General features: G+C 42.7%; 1 pseudogene; it reads left to right on the top strand.

Annotated features, from left to right (window-relative positions):
- Positions 1-5,960: 5,960 nt before the first annotated feature.
- On the top strand, positions 5,961-7,057 carry LOC142783983 (uncharacterized; annotated as a pseudogene).
- Positions 7,058-8,753: the final 1,696 nt, after the last annotated feature.

Genomic DNA, 8,753 nt, shown 5'->3' with positions numbered 1-8,753 from the left:
AGTGCTTGTGTTTTTTTCGCTTGCTCATTTGCTCATTTGTGCGGGCGACGTTGAGCGTAATCCAGGTCCTGACAAGGTTGACCAAGTGGTGGCACTGGTAAAGGAATTCACTGCTTCAAATGAACGTTTTCAAAAGGAAGTGACGAACAAGCTAAAAGACATTCACACTACTGTAACAGACCTCAAAAGGCGGCTCTCCAAAATAGAGGAGCGTCTTGAGAGCGTTGACAACTTAAGTGAAAGAGTCAAGGCTGTCGGCTCTGTTGTGCAAGAGTCTCAGGAACAGTTGAAAACCATTGAGCAAAAACAGACCCATCAAGCCAACCTTGTTGTAGATGACCTGAACAATCGAATGAGGCGCAATAATCTCGTGTTCAAGGGTGTTCCTGAGCAAGCCGCTGAAAAATGGAGCGATACAGAAAAACTCATTCATGAATTCGTCACGGAAAACTTGGGAATTCAACCAGGTGAAATTGAGCGAGCCCATCGGGTCGGGCAACGCAAACCCGATCGCACTCGACCTGTTGTTGTCAAATTCCTAAACTTCAAGGACAAAAGCAATATTCCGAAAAATGCGTTCAAGCTGAAAGACCTGGCAACCCCGCGAGTGTGGATCGAGGAGGATTTTTCACCTCGTGTGCAGCTAATTAGAAAAACGCTTCGTGATTTCGCGCGTGCGAAGCGACAGAAAAATGAGAAGTATAAGTTGCAGTTTGACAAGCTTATAATGGGCAACGTAATTTTCACCGTCGATTCCTCGAGCAATAAAGTGGTCCCCATCCCGAGACAAGACGCTCCCGCGATTTATGAATGACGCCCCATTGAAACCGAAGTTAAAAAGCTATCTATTATTATAGCTAATTTTAGAAGTATTTTTCGAAAACAAGATCACCTTTGTGCGTTTGTCGAATCCTGCTCGGCAGACATCATAGTGGGAACTGAAACATGGCTGACAAGTGACGTGTGTAACCATGAATTGTCTTTTACTAAAAACTTTATCCTGTTTCGAAAGGACAGAACGGAAACACGAGGAGGTGGTGTTATGATTGCAGTAAAAAAAGAACTTCAAGCGCGTCTGCTTGATACGGGTTCCTGTATTGAAATTTTGTGGGTATTGGTCCAGCTTTCATGTGTAACTTGTGCCGTTGGGGTTTGTTACCGTCCGCCTGACTCAAAAGAAACCTTCGTTAATTGCCTAAACGAATCATTGAGCCTCGTATATGACAGATTTCCTGGCTCTCCTGTGATTCTCGCGGGCGACTTTAACTATCCTGGAATAAACTGGCGGACGGGCACAGCCGATAGCGGCGCAAGGATAGCTGAATGTAAGGACTTTCTTGACGTGATTTCGTCTTACGGTTTAAGCCAAATAGTTTCTATGCCAACACGGGGGGATGCTATCTTGGATCTTGTGCTTACCACCGAACCGTCAAACATGTCTGTTAATGTGTTAGACTGCATCAGTGACCATAATGTCATCCATTGTGAATTCGAGTTAACGCGTAAAGAAAGCGTGAATGAAAAGAAAACAATTTATGATTACGCACGTGCAGATGTTGAAATGATCTATAGCGAACTCTCGTCCTTTTGCGTAGAATTTTTCAACGGCATGCAGCATCGCGACAGCAATGAGAACTGGATGATCGTCTGTCACAAGCTAATCGAACTCAAAGAAAAATACATTCCAAAAATACACATATCTGTGTCTACAGGGAGCGCTTGGTTTACCTCCCACGTGAAGCGATGCATTAACAAGAAGAAGCTCTTTTATTCAAGAGCTAAAACCTTGCAATCTGACGATGCCTGGAAGGCTTATCGCGAACAGTCGCAGTTATGCAAAACCGAAATTGAGGCAGCAAAAGACAAATTTTTCAACCATGACATCTCCAACATGTTAACTGTCAACACAAAAAAATTCTGGAAAGTAATAAACCCCAAGCCGTCGTCTTCATGTTTCATATCGATAATGCAAGGCAACGAGTTCCTCCCGCCCTCTGAAGTCGCTACTGCGTTCAATTCCTTCTTTTGTTCTGTTTTTTCTCGTGAGCTTCCTATTACCGACAATATTCACCTCGGCTCCGTTACCTCCATCATGGAGGACATCGTGATCACTGAAAAGGGAATCGAAGCTGCTATTGATCGTCTTTCTAGCAGCTCTGCTCCTGGTCCAGATGGTATTTGTCCTAAACTGCTAAAGTTAACTAAACCTGTTATTTCTCCCATTTTTGCATGCCTTTTCCAGCAATCGATTCAGTCAGGATGCGTTCCTGACGGATGGAAAGTTTCTAAAATAGTGCCAATTTTTAAATCCGGAGACCCGTCATCTGTCACCAACTACAGACCAATCTCGCTGACCAGTATACCATGTAAATTATTAGAGCATATCATATCATCGGCAATCATGAAGTACCTAACAAAGCACAACCATCTTTTCAGCAACCAGCACGGCTTTCAACAGGGTCGCTCCTGCGAGACGCAGTTATTCGAGCTGGTCTCTGACATTTACGAAGCTGTTAATGACTCATCGCAAATAGATGCCATATTTATCGACTTCGCCAAGGCGTTCGATAAGGTTGCTCATAACCGTTTATTACAAAAACTTCGCTATTTTAATATACATAGTCAGGTTGTGAATTGGATAAGGAATTTCTTAACCGACAGGTACCAATTTGTAACTGCCAATAAATTTTCTTCCTCACGATCACTGGTCAAGTCAGGGGTGCCTCAGGGCTCTGTATTGGGGCCTATTTTATTCCTGTTGTATGTAAATGACATCAGCAATAGCATTTCATCTACAGTTCGATTATTCGCAGATGACTGCGTAATTTATAGACGAATAACTACCACCTCTGATAGTGACGCTTTGCAATCTGACCTTGCGAAAATTGCAGATTGGTGTGAACAGTGGCAAATGGAGATAAATACTTCGAAAACTAAGGCTGTAGCCTTCACTAGAGTGTCTAATCCTAAGCTTACTCATTATTTGATAAATGACTCAGTCATCGCGCGTGCGCATACAATAAAATACTTGGGAGTTCATTTATCTTCTAACATTTCATGGAGTGACCACATCGAAGCAATCTGTAGCAGTGCATGCAAAACTCTTGGTTTTATCAGGCGTAACCTTTATTTGGCAAACAAGTCTACTAAATTATTGGCCTATGCGACGTTGGTTCGCGCAAAACTAGAATATGCATCTTTTATTTGGAACCCGCACCAGTCTTATCTCATCAACAAACTCGAAGCAATTCAAAATAAAGCAACCCGCTTCATTACCAAAGATTATTCACGAACATCAAGCATAACTAACCTAAAAAAATCTCTGAATCTAAGCACCCTAGAGAATAGAAGAATCATAGCACTTCTATCTCATTTCCACAAACTTTATCACTCATCATCATCGTTCTGCGTACGCCACATCACGGCCGCCCATCGTATCTTTCCGCGCCTGGATCACCCCTTTAAAGTACAACCCGTTTTTGCTCGAACAAACTTCTTAAGTAAATCCCCCCTCTTTCTCGCAATATATCACTGGAACAAGCTACCTGCCGACGTCGTTTCTTCCCAAAATCATGAAGATTTCATGAATAAACTTAAAAGTTATTTTAATGAAAGTTAATATTGTTCCTGTGCATATCTGTTTTGTTGTAATTGTTGTCGTTGTTCTTGTACGCGGTATTTCAATGAACGTGAATTATCCTTTCTTTGCATCCTTTTGTTGTTTTGAACACTGCGAAAATTTTCCTTAGAGTTTTGTTGTCCTTTTTTTTTTTTTTTTTTTTTAGTACTTTCTTTATTTTTCCACGTAGCATCTCTGTACTGTTAAGTAATAATATCTCTACATATGTATGTGCATATTTATATCAATCGTTTGTATTTGTTATTCAAATTATACACTGTAATTGTAACAGCTTTATTGTGCTACAACTCCCCTATGTAATGCCTACCCAGGCCTTTAGGGTACTTGAATAAAAAAAAAAAAAAAAACAAAGGTAAGCGTTATGAAACAGTGAACCTGTGTGGTGCTTCTCGCGCACGAAGGTTTTGGCGAGAAATAAAAACTGAACTTCGACAGTTATTTTAACTGCTAATATTGAACTAGTGATAGGAAAACATATGGCATAAAAGTTTTAGAGTGCTTCTTGTCAATCTAAACAGGGCAGGAATACTTACACATTCATCATTGATCAATTTGTAAGCATTGCTGCCTTTTTTGCGCCATAAGTGATGAGGCAAGTGGATCCTGTACAGCGCATGTCCTCGTCACAACGACGCGAAAGCGCTTTATTGCGCATTTTGCTCGCCGTCTCCTTATGTCAACAAGGGAAAGTGCTACATGTTAATGGAGAGGTGGTGCACCGGAGCTGATTGAGCAGCCGTGCTGTGCGGCATTGCGGAACAGCATAAGCAGGCATCCAATTTCGGGAGGAGAGGGGAGCTAAGATTTATTTCAGTGCCCCCTTCCCTTTGAAGATCATAGTATGGGATTGACATGCCCCCTCCCCCAGGTCGCACCACTCCTCCTCCGTTTGAAGTCAACATGCGGGCTGACTTTGCACCCCCTCTCTTAGGCGATTTACTCGGTGGGTGGCCTTCCCCTCTGCCCCCCTCGGGCGCCATTTTTAAATAGGAGGACACGTCAGTGTTTAGTGATGATGAAATGTGCATCGGGTTTGACTTCCGAAAACCACGTCATGATTATGAGAGACGCCGTAGTTGAGGGCTCCGCGAACTTCGACCACCTAGGGTTCTTTACCGTGCACCGAAGTCTGAGCTCATGGGCCTAGAGCATTTTCTCCTCCATCGAAAATGCAGCCGCCCCAGCTGGTATTTGATCCCGCGACCTGCGTGTCAGCACTCGAGTACCTTAGCCACTAGACCATCGTGGTGGGGCCCATGGACGGTGAAGAATGAAATGATTTGGGTGCTTTGAGCTTATGTCCGTCAAAAAAAAAACATTCCCAGCGTAAGCAGCCAAAACCCTCTTCAGAGCAGCAGAGCAAGAGGTGTGACCAACAATAGTCCTCGCCGACTGCCAGTTGGGGTGTTGCGCGCACCTCGCAAACGTTTTCGCACGCCAACAAGACTTGCTTGACCTCGGCAAGTCACGAGGGGGGAGGGAGAGCCGTATATGTTAAATCACAGAAATGGTCGATTTGACCTGAATGCTCGGATTATCACGCACCCCAATTGTGTGAAACCAATATATAATATCTTATAAGTGTAATGAAGGAATGATGATAACAAAAGGAAACAGCAAGCATCATCGCAGAGTAAGGCACCACGAGATCGGCGCTCGAGCTCCTCCATCTTCCTCATCCTGTCGCTATCTCCAATCTCCCACCTGCCCGTTTGGTTCGCCCAATAAACCTCTTTACATAAGCAACGTTCGCCACTAATAATTATTGCAAGACTGCCAAACAACACAAACATGTCGAGTAAGCAAATTTGTTGTGAGGGGTCCTTTACTCTTACTTGAGAACGATTCACGCGTGAAGCTTTTTGATCCATTTCACGAAATGAATGAATAGAATTCACACTCACAAGTCATATTTGTATATGCAGGAATCGTCATGCAGGAGTGTTTCTCAAAATAAACTACTTGTCTTTTCAGATGCCAGGAGTACGGTTCTTTCGTTGCTCCGATGTGCCTCTACGCACTTTTCCTTAAAGGCACTATTTAGGCTCCTACGTACTGCCCATGGCCATGAACCAAACTGGGTGTGTGGCTTGGGTGGCAGCATGGAAACGTTTCGTCGGTTCTTTTCATGCAAGAGGAATGTGTAGAGGAAACATGCTGCCCACATAGAAGGTATGAGCACTCGCGACAGTGCGCAGATGATGATGGCACAAGTCTGTATAATGCACCACCTGCCATACCTCATCATGAAGAAGCGAAACCAAATGTGCCAGTCGAACTGCCTGATCACGTCAGGTCTTCAAGCGACTATGACTATTAACTGGCCGCACTTTTGCTCAAAGGGAAGGAAAGGAGGCGGCTACCCGAATCCATAGTGCACGAGTTAGCCAACGATGTGATTGATTTTGTTGAAGCCATTGCAGACCGCCAGCAGATGCCATCTGACAACGAGCCAGCTGTGAACTTGCAAGAAATTTGCAAGGACAAGCTTGACCAGCTGCGGACAAGATGTGGCCGTACAACTTACTGGAAGGCATATTTTCTGCTTGTTGAATCCCGAACAATAGTGTTGCATGAAACTGACACCATGGAATACGTTCCTCTTTGTGACGTACTCAAGGCAATGCTTGAACGTTCACAACTATCAAATGAGTGCAAAAGTTACTCAACGGATGGTTACAAGCGTTCGGTGTTTGATGGAAGTGCATTAAAAAATCACGAATACTTTGAGGGTGATACCAGCAAACTTTGTTTACCAATCTACAGTGATGAGTTTGAAGTGTGCAATCCGTTAGGCAGCAAGAGGGGAAAGCATAAAGTGACAGCTTTCTACTTCTCCGTGCTAAATTTTGAGGTGAAGTTTCGGTCATCTCTGTCAGGTATTTACCTCTTGCTCCTTGTCAAAGATAATCATGTTGCCACCTACGGCTGAGCAAAGATTCTTGAGCCACTAATTGCCGATGTCAATGTATTAGCAAACCATGGCATCATTGTGAATGGAAATATTGTAAAGGGATCTGTTCTACTTTTTACTGGTGACAATTTCTCTAGCCATTGAATTGGAGGCTTCAAATGTACGTTCAGCCAAAAAGCATTTGTAGGTACTGCATGGCTGTGCAAACCAAAACTGAGTACAAACACTTGGAAGGCGATTTCATTCTTCGATCGCCAGCAGGCCACGAGCATTACTTGAGCATGTTGAATGCAGGGCTGCCTACTTTGTCTCTATATGGAGTCGGAGAGACATATTCTCTTTCCTTCACTGGTTTGATCCGACACTACACCTTCCGGCAGATATAATGCATGATCTGCATGAAAGAGTTATCCCTTTTGCACTGCAGCTAATAGTATCTTCATTATATGAACAACAATTCTTTTCACTTGGTTATTTGAACAAAAGCATTTCAGAGTAGCTTTATAATCCTCAAGATATCCGCAACAAACCGAAGCCCATTTCGAAGTCATATCTTCAAGGAAATGCGGTATTCAACAAGGGATCGGCAACACAAGCATTTCGCCTATTTCGCAACCTAACCTTGCTCGTTGGTGAGTGAGTTCCTTTACACAATGCAGTCCGGCAGCTTTACCTTCTTCTCAGAGAAATTGTTGACATTGTCCTGAGGCACGAAATTCCAGGTGAATATATTGCCTACTTGAAAAGAAAGATTTATTTCTTCAGTCTTGACTTCAAAGCTTTGTTTCCGTCAGCAAAAATTCTATGTAAAATGCATGTTCTCATACACTACGCTTCACAAAATCAAAAATTTGGACCATTGAGCCAGCTATGGGCAATGCGATTAGAGTCAAAGCACCAGTATTTTAGGGACATTGCTCAAAGATACGCAACAGGAAGAATACCTCTCGCAGTCTTTCAACGAGGCACCACTTTTTGCAGTGTTTTTTGTTTAGCACAGGTAATGAAAAATCAACTCCTCACAGTACAGGTGCGCGGTACGTACTGAATGAGCACTTAGCTTGCTGTATTACAGATTTCATTACTCAGAATGACCTTGCTTGTAGAAACGCACTGGTTGTGAAATCTGTGACTGTTGATGGCAGGACATACAGTGAGGGATGCTGTCTCGTCAGAAGTGTTCCAGATAATGAACTAACAGAATTTTTGCTTATGTATCAAATATTTTATGTGAGCAAAGTGCTGGTTGTTATGGCTAAACAGCTTGAGACTGTATGTTTTGATGAGCATCTTCATGTGTATGTTGTTAGTGCCGTAGAAAAGAACAGTGTTCTAACTTCATTTTCAGAGTTTGAAGTAGAGCCATCGTGCATGCTTGAACACAAGGGTCGAAACGTAGTTAGCCTGCACCATTCGTTGCTTTGAACATATCAAAAGAACTTAATCATGCAAAACTGTAAACAAACAAACTTACACATCACATTGAAAGAGTTCTGACACAATTTTTGGGCATCAAAGATATTTTTTACAATGCATGTTGTGGTACGCTCTCCACACAGCGGAGCCAATGCATACCACAATTCAGTTTAAGTTTAAACCTTTCACCATGTGGCATCAAGAAGACAACCCCACCAAAATACGAATTATTGTGAACAGTCAAAAAGATTCACTGTCTCTGCGAACTCCTCCGTCTTTTATGTGGCCGAAACTGGTGTTGGAAAGGCTCGGCGATGATTCACTCATCATTGTTTACGTGCGTCACGTACAACTTACAGCAGAGAGGAGAAAGCTGTGGATAGTACAGCCGGGTTGCTGCTGCCCACCACCACTCGAACACACTCCCACAATAATGATTAATTTGGCGAACTTCCCTGATGTCCTGAAACAATAGTTTCTTTGTTACAGACAGACTAAAGTATACAAGCTTTGTTGTTATTGTACAAGGTTGTCAAATATATGCATATATGATTACTGCTGTTTCTGTGAAATTACTGACATGTAATAGTGTTCTGTATTTAGGTAACATATGATCATATTTCTGTCGTTCTCACAAAGTACGTATTTTTGAGGTCACCTACAGTCATTTTTTGCCTACTAACTCAAATATAATAGATTTTTGTACTTCATAGCTTCTTGATTATTGGCAACGGATCCTTTCCTTGTATCTGTACTTAGCCTGTATACTTTGTTTTTAGGTAC

Source organism: Rhipicephalus microplus, chromosome 2 (genome assembly GCF_043290135.1).
Source record: "Rhipicephalus microplus isolate Deutch F79 chromosome 2, USDA_Rmic, whole genome shotgun sequence".
Classification (NCBI taxonomy): Eukaryota; Metazoa; Arthropoda; class Arachnida; order Ixodida; family Ixodidae; genus Rhipicephalus; species Rhipicephalus microplus.
This window is presented reverse-complemented; position numbering and strand designations above follow the sequence as displayed.